The sequence below is a fragment of the Podarcis cretensis genome (genome assembly GCF_951804945.1).
Source record: "Podarcis cretensis genome assembly, chromosome: 4".
Lineage (NCBI taxonomy): Eukaryota > Metazoa > Chordata > Lepidosauria > Squamata > Lacertidae > Podarcis > Podarcis cretensis.
This window is the reverse complement of record NC_137173.1, coordinates 20471821-20485009: the sequence shown is the minus strand read 5'-3', so window position 1 is coordinate 20485009 and position 13189 is coordinate 20471821. Positions and strand designations below refer to the sequence as shown.

The window sequence follows — 13189 nt, the reverse complement described above, 5'->3', positions numbered from 1 at the left end:
GTGGGTGACCTGCGTTTGTGTGCTGGTGTGCATGTCGACAGAGTGAGTGCCAGGAAATGGCCAGGTGTGGAGGAATTCTCTTCCATGCCATGTCAGTGACTCATTTTTGAAAGCATCCTACTGCCATTTCCCATGCATGCTCACCACACATTTAAAGCACATTTTAAAGCTACCTTAACAGTCATGCCCTCCCTCCCCTCCCCTCACAAGAGGGGGAACTGCAGCTTGCCCCCACAGAGATACGACCTGGAGCAACTTTAGCAAACTACAGTTAAACCATGTTGCTTCGATTGCTGGGAACAGGTGCAATCAGCCATTGCAGGATTTAACCCCAACCACCTGTCGGATGACACCACAAGTTATTACAGCTGATGGATTATGGATGACATCACAAGTTCTGACAAGCATGGGTTGGGAAAAACAGCCTTGCAAACAAATTGTGACCCTCTGGTAGAACAAAAGTCAACCATTGACTGGAAGTTTCCCACTCCTGTTTCATAGTATTACTGCCCAGGCCTGTTCTTCAGAATTTGCTTCCTAGAAGGACATGTGTAAATCCATTTTTGCTGGGTTTTTAGCCATCCGTTCTAATTTAGGACAGTTAGTTAAAACTCCAGTACACTTCTGTTTTGCTTGGTCCTTATTCCTTATTTTTCTCCCTTCTAATCTTTTTGTTGTTGTTGTTGACAGTGGCTTTGTGCTAATGAATTATTTTGAAGTGTGCTTAATGCATTCTTTAATAAATGAACACATGTACACACACACACACAAACACATTTGGCATTGTGTCAAAACGGGCTGCTTGATCAGCTGTCCCATGAGCTGTTACTTCTCATATAGTTCTTGGTAGACAAGGAGAACTGAGTGACGTCTTCCTTTAGGCAACTCTGGGTGCCTGAAATGGCTCATCAGTCTCTCTCTTGTGCAAGAGGAATAACACAAATTCCTTCTTTTCCCCCTCTCGTGTATTTTTACAGACTTTGAATCATGTCTACCATCCCTATAATTTTCAGAATTTACACTGTTCTGACTGACAGCAGGGTCTGAGGCAAAGGTCTTTCATAACTATGTAAGAAGAGCCTGCTGGATAATAATCACAATCACAATCATAATCATTTAATATTTATACCTCAACCATCTGGCTGGTATCCCCAGCCACTCTGGGCAGCTCTTAACTGAATATTATGAACATGATAAGACATGAAACATTAAAAACTTCCCTAAAGAGGGTTGCCTTCAGATGTCTTCTAAAAGGCAGATATTTGTTTATTTCCTTGACATCTGATGGGAGGGCATTCCACAGGGCAGGCGCCACTACCGAAAAGGCCCTCTGCCTGGTTCCCTGTAACTTCACACGGTGAGGGAACAGGCAGAAGGCCCTCAGAGCTGGACCTCAGTGTCCGGGCAGAACGATGGTGGTGGAGATGCTCCTTCAGGTATACAGAGCTGAGGCCATTTAGGGCTTTAAAGGTCAGCACCAACACTTTGAATTGTGCTCAGAAACATACTGGGAGCCAACATAGGTATTTCATGACCGGTGTTATATGGTGTCGCTGGACGCCCCCAGTCACCAGTCCAGCTGCCGCATTCTGGATTACTTATAGTTTCCAGGTCACCTTCAAAGGTAGCCCCACATGGAGCACATTGCAGTAGTCCAAGCCAATACCCCATCTAGCCCAGCATCCTGTTCTCACAGATGCTTGTGGGAAGCCTGCAAGATGGATAGGAGTGTAGCAGCCTCAAATCATCACTAACAAGAGCACCATTTTAGCTGGGGGAGCCAAAGCAGTGTCCTCCAGATGTTTCAGCTCTACAAGATCCTATAATCCCTGACCATGTTGGAGGACATTATGGTGTCTATCCCTGACCTGGGCTGCATGCAAAGTTTGGTGCACTCTGCAGCTGAGCAATGCTCCCTTTGTTTCTGTAAACAACAAAATTAACCCACATGTAGGTCACTGTAAAAGAATCAGACCAGGTGTGGAGCAAGTTTTGTCCTCCAGGTGTTGCTGGACTTCTTCTCCCATTGGTTGTTGCTGGCTGGGGATGATGGGAGCTAAGGGTTCAGCAAATCTGGAAGGACACCAGTTTCCCATCCTTGAATTGGGTGTCTGCTTGGCGCTCATTGTCTTGCATTCATTAGAACTCTCTTCATCTGCTAGTTTCATGATACTTCAAGTCTACTCTTTAGCATGTACTGAGGTCCTTTGAGGCTACTGGCAGTCCTTTCTACCTAAAATCTCTTGATCCTTTTTTTATTGATCCTTCCCCCCCCCCCTTGTCATTCCCCTAATAGCCAGCTGCTCAGAAATGGATTTCAACATGCCTGAGAGATGCCTGAGTCACTCTTGGCAACAGCACATCAACTGCAGTAAAGCTGTGAGATACAATCAGAGAGATAAATTGTCACCAGAGGATGTGGGGTCTACTTGAGTACGTTTCTTCAGTCTATGAAACTCATTGTTTGCTCTTGCAAAACTGACTGGAATATAGGGCATGGTCTGGTTTCATTTTTGCAGACGTAGTAAAAATCTGTCTTGCAGGCTGATAAATGAATAAGTGGCCACCTGATTTGTCCAAAGACTGCTTTACAAAATTCCATCTTATGTCATCAGTAGAACATTATTGAATGTACTTTTTATTTTAAATATCCACAATCCCACCAATGGCTGGAACTCTAGAAAAGTGCAACATTTTGTTTCAGGTCTCACTTGTTAAGAAATAATAGACATTTATCATAGGAGCCACTCCTGGCCTTAAATGTAACTGCTTTAGTACACAACTGTGATTAATGTGCACTCATTTATCTGAGTATGTGCTTTGATTTAATTTCTGCATTTCGTGACTTTGTGGCCGGGGACTAAATTCTTCCAAAAATAAATTCTGGAAGTATGGAAACAGTCGACATAAACCTCAACTGCATGCGAACTGGTTTCTTCTATTTACAGTTTAGGATTTATTTAGGATCTGCGGTTTAGGATTGATTTATTTCCAGTTTGAGCTGAGCTGCTGAATATTTCACGTGAAGAAGAAGTTCAACAGCAACATTTATTATTATTATTATTATTATTATTATTATTAGACTAATTAATATAGTAAATAAATAAATCATGCAGAATAGCAAAAATTGAAGAATTAGGGGAGATTGTGCAACTTTCCATGGGCCACAAAATTCAGCTTCTTTTGTTGCAGATTTTTTATTTCTTGGATGCTGACTTTTGAACTCCTGGTGCCCACAGACCATCTTATATTCTAGTCAGGGGCTCTAAAAATCAATAGTAAAAAGAAAGAAAGAAAATCACATGGGCTGCCTCATACTGGGCAGAAGAAAGTGCTTCCTTCCAGAGAAAAGCAAAGGACCCATAACCCAAAGCCTGCCTCGTGATTTTAACTCATCCATGCTGCAGAATATTTAACCACAAACCCAGTGCCTTCTGTAAAATTCTTTTCAGTGTGCTCTGTTTTGATGGAGCACTGGAAGACAAAAATTATACGTTTCCAGCTTAAAGGCGTTTTAGAGACAAGTGTTTCAGCTTTTTTGCTCAGCGTGCAAATTCCAGAAAAACCTGAGAGCTACCCAACTGCACAGGCCCGTGCTGGGCATGAAAATGCACTGTGTACAGAGAAACGTCCCTCTTGGTTTGATCTTTCAACCTAGGTATTAAAAGCTGCCTTTATGAATGTTTATGTTCAGTTGAACTCTTATCTCTGGCGTTGCCCCTACAGGAATGGTCAGATTCTCTGGAGCTGGAGACATATAAACAGCAATTTACCAGGCGGAACCTCAAGAAAATGTCTACTGACCTCACTCTGAGTTTTTTTTCTCATTCCTTTGAGTTTCAGACAAGCCATGACAAGGTGCTGAAATGAACGAAATTGTTATTTTTCATTGGCAAGAAAACTAAACATTGCTGGGCTGTTTCTTGGGCCCTTTTAGAAAGGAAACAGCTGCTAGTATTATTATTAATTAAATCTGTACACCACCCTTCATCCAAAAATCACAGGGCGGTTCACTACATAAAAATACAAAAAGAAAACACAAAATACATAATAAAAAACAAGAACAAACCAATAAACCCCCTCCCACAAACATATTTAAAAGGACATGTGCAGTTCTGTCTACTGAACTGCACAGCAAAATTTAGATGTGCAAATTTCAAAGGATAGCTGTGTTTTGGTTCGTGTGCTGCTTCAGAAAGTGCAAATTTGATAGATCTGGCTTTGGATGAGACCTGAACTGAATTTCTTCCCCATCCCTAATTAAAAAAAAAAAAAAGCTGAGATTAATTTTTCTGCACTGTAACATGTTATGTCCTAACAAGGACGTGTCTGCAGGAAAAATAGGCTTCCTTAATCTCCATCTGGGTGCTGTTTTCTTGAGCAAGTGGAGACTTCTCAGAAAAATATGTTAAGGGCTGCTGAGTCATATTAACAGCCGTAACAAATGCAGAACAGCTTGGCTGCATGGGAAATTGACAAATTGTGACACATGTAGCTAAGTTCCTTCTGGGTGCTAGAGGCTTAGCGGTAGCTGATTACCGTATTTGTTTGTTTGTTTGTTTGTTTGTTTTTTAAAAAGCTGCTTTTTAGGGTTCAGTGTGGCCAAGGTGGCTTCCAACAATATATCGCCACTACAACTTAGTAAATTTAAAACAAAAATGAAACAAACCCACATTAGCAATGACACGAAAATAATAGTAGCAGTAGCATTAAAACAGGACTTACCTCAGAGAATCCATTGCAAAATAGAAGAATTTGTGCGCCGTAGTTCTTTACAGGGTGTGGAAATGCCAGTCAACATGTGGAGCTTCACTGACAACCGGAATTTCTCATTTTGCTTGCTATTGATGAGGCAGATCCTCAAGAACAAAAAGTCTGCAGACCTACATTGCTTTCCCTGTGAATATATGCAGGGCTGCCCCGTTCCACAATGGAAGAAAGGCAGATCTCTATGCAAGAAATATCAGACTACAGTGGTACCTCGGGTTACAGACGCTTCAGGCTACAGACTCCGCTAACCCAGAAATAGTACCTCAGGTTAAGAACTTTGCTTCAGGATGAGAACAGAAATCGTGTGGTGGTGGCGGCAGGAGGCCCCATTAGCTAAAGTGGTGCTTCAGGTTAAGAACAGTTTCAGGTTAAGAACGGACCTCCAGAACGAATTAAGTTCTTAACCCGAGGTACCACTGTACAAAAATAAGCAGCTGCCTCCTACAAGTCATGCTGTTGGGTGTGATGTAACTCAGTAACATTAATAATAATAATAATAATAATAATAATAATAATAATAATAATAATGGTTTGTATGCCACCTATCTGACTGGGTTGCACCGACCTCTCTGGGTAACTCCCAACAGAATATTAAAAATACGATAAAACACCAAACATTTGAAACTTCCCTAAAAGTCAAATAGTTGTCTGTTTCCTTGACATCTGATGGGAGGGCATTGCACAGGGCAGGGAGACAGTGATAGGCAACAGCTCTCCAGCGATGCAGACAGCAGCCTTTCCCAACCGCATCTGAAATTGGTGCATTCTGTATTCAAACCCCAGACGCATGTTGTCACAGGGCTGCGCCGCTGACCTGAGCACTCTTCAGCCAAGTCAGCACTGCCTAGATGGAGAGGGGCTGGTACAAGATGGTGTTGAAGGCAGTGCAGTGCAAACACAGAAGCAAAACCCATCCAGAGCTCCAGCTGGCACATTTACACCACGCCTACCTCCATTCTGAAGTACATTAGGGAGGTCAAGTGAGTGGCACATGCTGTTTACTGCTTTAGAATACAATAAGGGCCTGCTGTATCAGGCCAGTGGCCCATCAAATCCAGCATCCTATCTGAAACCCACAAGCTGGATCCTAACACAATAACATCCTCTCCTCCTGTGATTTCAGAGGCACTGCTGCCTCCAGCTGTGGAGGCATATGGAGTCATGGCTATTAACCACCAATAAATAGCCTTTTCCTCCATGTATTCATCTAATCTTCCTTGCAAGCCATCCAAGTTGGTGGCCATCAATGCCCTCTGTCAGGCAAGTTCCATAGTTTAGCTATGTACTGCATGAATCTTACTGCTGAATCTTCCAATACAGTGGTAAAGGTAAAGGGACCCCTGACCATTAGGTCCAGTCGTGACCGACTCTGGGGTTACGGCACTCATCTTGCTTTATTGGCCGAGGGAGCCGGCGTACAGCTTCCGGGTCATGTGGCCAGCATGACTAAGCCGCTTCTGGCAAACTAGAGCAGCGCACGGAAACGCCGTTTACCTTCCCGCCAGAGCGGTACCTATTTATCTACTTGCACTTTACGTGCTTTCGGACTGCTAAGGTTGGCAGGAGCAGGGACCGAGCAACGAGAGCTCACCCAGTCGCAGGGATTCAAACCGCTAACCTTCTGATCGGCAAGCCCTAGGCTCTATGGTTTAGACCACAGCGCCACCCGCGTCCCCCAATACAGTGGTAAAGGTAAAGGTACCCCTGCCCGTACGGGCCAGTCGTGTCCGACTCTAGGGTTGTGCGCCCATCTCACTTAAGAGGCCGGGGGCCAGCACTGTCCAGAGACACTTCCGGGTCACATGGCCAGCGTGACGAAGCTGCTCTGGCGAGCCAGCACCAGCGCAGCACACGGAAATGCCTTTTACCTTCCCGCTATAAAGCGGTACCTATTTATCTACTTGCACTTAGGGGTGCTTTCAAACTACTAGGTGGGCAGGAGCTGGGACCGAAAGACGGAAGCTCACCCCGCCGCGGGGATTCGAACCGCCGACCATACGATTGGCAAGTCCTAGACACTGAGGTTTTACCCACAGTGCCACCCGCGTCCCTTAATACAGTGGTACCTCGGGTTAAATACTTAATTTGTTCCGGAGGTCCCTTCTTAACCTGAAACTGTTCTTAACCTGAAGCACCACTTCAGCTAATGGGGCCTCCTGCTGCTGCCGCGCAGCACAATTTCTGTTCTCATCCTGAAGCAAAGTTCTTAACCTGAAGCACTATTTCTGGGTTAGTGGAGTCTGTAACCTGAAGCGTATGTAACCTGAGGTACCACTGTATTCAGCTTCTTTTGATGCCCATGAATTTTAGTGTTAACAAGGGGGGACGGGACTTTTCGCCATACACTCTTTCCATGCCATGCATAATTTTATAAACTCCTGATCAGGTCTCGTCTTCCTTGCCTCTTCTCTAAACTAAAAAGTCCCAAACCCTGCAAGCTTTCTTCCTAGGGGAAGTAAGCCATGTGCTTCACCGCTGAGCTATGGCCCTAAATGTTCACTGTCTGTCCAAGTGGGTGGGGAAAACCACCTTGTGGTGATACTCCCTCTGAGCAAATGCAGAGGCCTCAATAGGGAGGGTGCACAAGGCCCAGGCTCTTTCCCTGGACTCCCTCGGCTGAGACCCTGGGGAACAAAATGCCAATCATTGGAGACAGTTCTGGGCTAGATGAACCAAGGGCTGACTCAGCAGTGTAGGGTTTGTATGTTTCAGCATCCTCCAATGCAATTGCTGACGTGTGTTTCCAGCTTATCCCTGAGACTAGGATAAAAGGCATGCAGCACAAGGGTAGACAATGTGGTTACCATCCATGTGTCTTTGGACTCAATTTCCCATCATCCCTTGCCTGTATGGCCAATTGTCGGGGATGATGGGAGCTGCGGTTCATCAACATCTGAAGAGTACCGCATTGACTACTTCTAATGCAGCATATATCTAACCCACAATATCTCATGTCTGAGGGGTAGCCAATGTGGTCCACTCCAGATGGGCATGCTAGCAGTGGCTGATGGAATATGTAGTCCAGCAACATCTGGAAGGCCCTGCATTGGCTACACCTCAAGTAAAGAAGGCTGGAAGACTTCTTTAGAATATGGATCCGCCTGTCAGCTGCAGGGTTTGTTGACAGATCAGTTCTGGATTCACACAGCTATGTTCAGCTCAGATTGAACATGGCAGCCCTAACTTGCGAATCATCTGACCTCACCTCAAGTACAATGCTTTTCAGTAGAAACAGTTCTGCTGTGATTCATCAAGCGAAAAACCAAAGACACCTGGACCAGCCCCAAGTATTGTGTGCACCATATTCAAACTTCTTGCTCACATTGCAAGAAAGATAAACTGCAGACCCGTCTCTCTCTCAAACACACCCTTCATTTCTCTCGTATGATCTCACTCAGTCCTGTGGTTTAAGGTGCTTTCATATTGCTTAATTTAACTAAGATTGTGCCACCAATCAACACTAATTTGCTAGAGAAAAGTCGCAGCAAGCACCTTAGGAAGCAACCCTGCAAAACCAACTTTTCAAAGAATCCTAGACGGAAGGCCTCATGACCATTTTAACTGGAGCAGATTCAAAAAGTAGTTGCCTCGTTTGGACTTGGCTGTTGTGATTGATGGAAGAATCCATGGGAACATATAAAAGTGCCCTCAAGCTATTGGTTTACCTAGCTCACATGGCCTATGGCAGCGGTGGCCAAACTTGGCCCTCCAGCTGTTTTGGGACTACAATTCCCATCATCCCTGACCATGTTGGTTTCTGCTTCCTTCACTGTGCAGCGAAAGTGCTTATCACGAGACAGGTGTTTACATTCCACAGTCAATTGCTGTTGGAGTTTCTCACGGGAAAGGAGACTGGATGTGACGTACACTGGTTTCCTGTTTTTCACTGTTCTCACAGTGTTCTCTCCGTGCTTTAGAGGAGAGAGGATGCTTTCTCTGCTCCGGCAGAGGCAAGATGTTTTTCTGTAATCTACCAGCTTTGAAGTGTAAATAAAGTAATATAGAGTATGTGGCACGTACTCCTCATCATTCCGCTGTGCTCGGGACTCTGCAAATTCAACATTCCATTGGTCCTGTTAGCTAGGGATGATGGGAGTTGTAGTCCCAAAACAGCTGAAGGGCCAAGTTTGGCAACCACTGGCCTACAGTAACTGGAAGTGACTCTCTAAGGTTTCAGACAAGATTCTCTCCCAGGCCTACCTGAAGATGCTGGGGATTGAACCTGAGACCTTCTGCATGCCAAGCATTTGCTGTTCAACTGAGCTACAGCCCTTCCCTGTTGGAGAAGGTAAGCCACTGAACTGCATTTGGAGGACTAATGGGCAGATAGGAGCAGAATGATCCTTCAGATTTTGCACAGCTCCAAATTTTGAGATACAGCCCTCACAAGAACATATTAAGAACCTGCTGGGTCAATCCAATGGACCATCTAGTCCAGCATCCTGTTCTCACAGTGGCCAACCAGATGCCCAGGGACCCTTGGAGGGTCCCTATTTTCCAGGGACAGTCCCAGATTTATAGAAGCCATTCCAGTTTCTGATGTGATCCTGGAATGTCCCACTTTTCCTTTGTTGTTGTTGTTTAGTCATGTCCGACTCTTCATGACCCCATGGACCAGAGCACGTCAGGCACTCCTGTCTTCCACTGCCTCCCACAGTTAGGTCAAACTCATGCTGGTAGCTTCAAGAACACTGTCCAACCATCTCGTTCTCTGTCGTCCCCTTCTTCTTGTGCCCTCCATCTTTCCCAACATCAGGGTCTTTTCCAGGGAGTCTTCTCTTCTCATGAGGTGGCCAAAGTATTGGAGCCTCAGCTTCAGGATCTGTCCTTCCAGTGAGCACTCAGGGCTGATTTCCTTCAGAATGGATAGGTTTGATCTTCTTGCAGTCCATGGGACATCAGTTCCTTAGGACATCCCTATTTTCCTTGGAGAAATGTTGGTGGGTATGGAGTTGTACGACCCCCAAGTCAAGGAGGAAGTAACCACAAGACCTTTAGAAGACATCTGTGGGAATGAGTTGTACAGTTTTAACTATGCACTGCTGAAGAGAAGGACTTTTTCATCACAAAAAAGTGCCAAATGCATTAAAATGTTTATTTCATGATTAACTGTCTTTAAAAATGTGCACATTGAGTTTAAATACACATCCAAAAATCACTTCATAATATAATAAAGTATGATTTCGTTATAAAATATGCAATTAAGTTCATATTTAGATATGAATTTTCATGTAGATTTTTTGTTGTTGTTGTTTAAATGACTTTAATGCAGGAATAGGATAGGTCAGACTTATGAACTATTATATGTGAAATTGACTTGGTTCAGAAAAAGACTCAGCTGCCCATCACTTAGTCACACAGGGCTTTTGTTAGGATGGATCATGACTTTTTCACGCTTTTGCTAATTAATGTCTTTCCTCCATTTCAGTCAGCTACATGGGGCTACAAGGAAGGAATGAGAAATGTCACGAGAATCTGTGGAGAGGCTTGAGATGGTTATAAAATGAAGTGGTTTCTTGATGACGATGGAGCACGATGGCAGGAATCCACTCTAGACTTTGGTGGACAAAAGGCTAACTTATATCTATTTTTTCCTGGTTTGTGGCTAACAAATAGCTACAGTTTCTCAACATTGCACAAAGGGATCACGTATGGCTGATGTTTCAGTCATGATGAAATTCTTCATTTCAAATATCAAGGTATGTTGGCATCTGAAGTGTCTCTGACCTTATTGGTTTAGTGCATAAACCTGACAACTTTCCAAGATGACTCGCCAAAAATTCTTAGGTAAAGTTGGCAATTTCAGTCAAATAAAATCACACCCAAAACAGGAAAGCGAGAAGAGCAGTCATTGAACAATCTGTTGTTGAACATCAGCACAGATTTAAAGTAACAGTTGCATCAAACAATGCTTAGAAAAAATTGAAAGTATTCATCTTCCTATAAAGTTCCTGTGTGGTGGGATGTGAATTGTTCAATTTGTTTGTTTCAACTATTATAATCTTTAATCTTGAAGGCCCAAAGAGTCTGAAAAAAGCAAGGATAGCAAACTTGTCACCATCCAGATGTTGTTGGACTACAACTCCCATCAGCCCCAGCCACCATGGCTAGTGGTCAGGGATGATGGGCGTTGTAGTCCAACTACATCTGGAGGGCCATAGGCTCCCCATTCCTAAAGAGTTTTTTAAAATGTAATTTGGATTTGAATGAATTCAAGTGAAGTAGACATCATTCAAAGTTCTACCCCAAAATGAACGCAATCTATGTTCAGTTCATCCAGCAATTATGGGAACTACTTCCAGCTGTCGTTCAGAGATTTTTGAACTAATTCGCTGAACTGCATGAACTGGGTCATTCCAAGCACTGAGAATAAGGAATGTCGCCTGTCTGCCAGTGATGATGCTGGAGCTGTATGTGCAGAGTGAAAATTATAAAGCTTCAATTGCACCAATCAGCAGAAATGCACTATAGCCCACCCACTGTAATCTCCCTTTCCAAAAAGGAAGTGGACAGATAAGGAGAGCAGGATGCAGATCATTATTATTTATCCCTTATACAGTGGTACCTCGGGTTACAGACGCTTCAGGTTACAGACTCCGCTAACCCAGAAATAGTACCTTGGGTTAAGAACTTTGCTTCAGGATGAGAACAGAAATCACGCGGCAGCGGCAGCCCCCATTAGCTAAAGTGGTACCTCAGGTTAAGAACAGTTTCAGGTTAAGAACGGACCTCCAGAATGAATGAAGTTCTTAACCCGAGGTACCACTGTATTATTTATCCTGTGTTGGGCTCTCAAAAAAACCTTGCTTTTGTCCCATAAATAATAAAACGGTTGAAGAAAGTGATTAGTCTACCCCTTCAATTTCCCCAGTCTTTTACAAGCATGTAAGTTTAGTCGTTTGTGTTTGTCACCATTTCCTTCCAACATTTTGCAACCAATTGTACATGCAGCGATGTGCCTTACAGTAACATGATCGCTCTACACTCTGCAAAGCTGCCTGTACATGATTGCATCTACAGTTTATTTAGTCAGTTTATTTAGTTAGTTAGCTATTTCTCCAAAGGGACTGAAGGCAGATCAAAAGCAGGTACAGGAGAAAGCAAACATAACCTCATAAAAATCCAATATGGGCTCAAATTAATGGGTTGACAGTATCCAACCCATTGAACAAAATCCAGGAATACAGAAAGAGCACAGAAACAAATCAGCAAACAGTACATAACTGGCAAACACGGGCATTGCTTTATTTTAAAGTAGTTTACCATGAAATAAATCTGAGCTCAAAAGCAGAGAGGCAGGCAAAACTGATCTTTCAAAATAGGTATAATATCAACAATTCTGGCTGTATCCATCAAAATTGCAGCAGATGAGTTCTGCATCTGTTGTTGTTGTTGTTCAGACTTGGTGAATAAAGTCTCCCTCAAAGGTCTCCATCAAGTTTGAGAACCAACGATCTATTAGCAACTCACAAATTGCTTTTCCACAAAATGGGGAGCCCAGCTCAGTGTCCTGTTCTCAGAGTGCCTGTAGGAAGTCCATAAGCAGGTTCTGGTGCATTTCCATCCACAAGCTCTGGTGGGTATCTTATTCAAACGCAAGGGAAATATTACCAATGATCTCCCACCCACCCATTAGCTCCTATTGCTTGCATGGGCAAACTACTACCAGCATGACACTCTGTTTGATGGATTTGCACTGGCTGCCAATATGCCACCAGGCTAAGTTCAAGGTGTTGGCAACAGATAAGGCCCTATACGACTCAGGATCAGGTTATTTGAGAGACTGCCTTACCCCCTACATACCCAGTAGGTCACTGCAGTCTGCAGGGGAGTTTCTTTTGCAAGTTCCAAAGATTCAGAAGCCTGCTCTGCAGTAACTCAGAGCATGGATTTTAGTGCGGTTACCCCTGTTCTGTAGAATATCAAGAGATGATAGCAGACCTTCCAAGTGTCCCTGTTTTCCAGGGACAGCCCCAGATTTACAGAAGCCATTTCGGTTTCTCATTTGATCCCGGAATGTCCTGCTTTTCCCTATTTCCATCGGAGAAATATTGAAGGGTATGGAGTTATCTGACCCCCAAGCCAAGGAGATAAGTAACTATACAACCTCTAGAAGACATCTGAAGGCAGCCCTGTATAGGGAACTTCTCTTAAATGTTTTATGTTCTATTGTGTTTTTATATATGTTGAAAGCCTCCCAGAGTTGCTGGGGCAACTCAGTCAGATGGGTGCCATATAAATAGTAAAATTATTATTATTATTATTATTATTATTATTATTATTATTATTGAATAAGACATCCCTATTTTCATTGCAGAAATGTTGGAGGGTATGTGGCAGGTGCCCACAATCTGCACTTTCCAGAACCAAGTGAAGACATTTTTCCCCCGATGGACTTTCTCAGTTGGCTATATGGCTC

General features: G+C 43.7%; 1 long non-coding RNA gene across 1 annotated transcript in view; it reads right to left on the bottom strand.

Annotated features, from left to right (window-relative positions):
- LOC307215215 overlaps positions 1–13189 on the bottom strand; it is a 134533-nt gene that overhangs the window by 97238 nt on the left and 24106 nt on the right. The gene's annotated exons all lie outside the window — the stretch shown is intronic.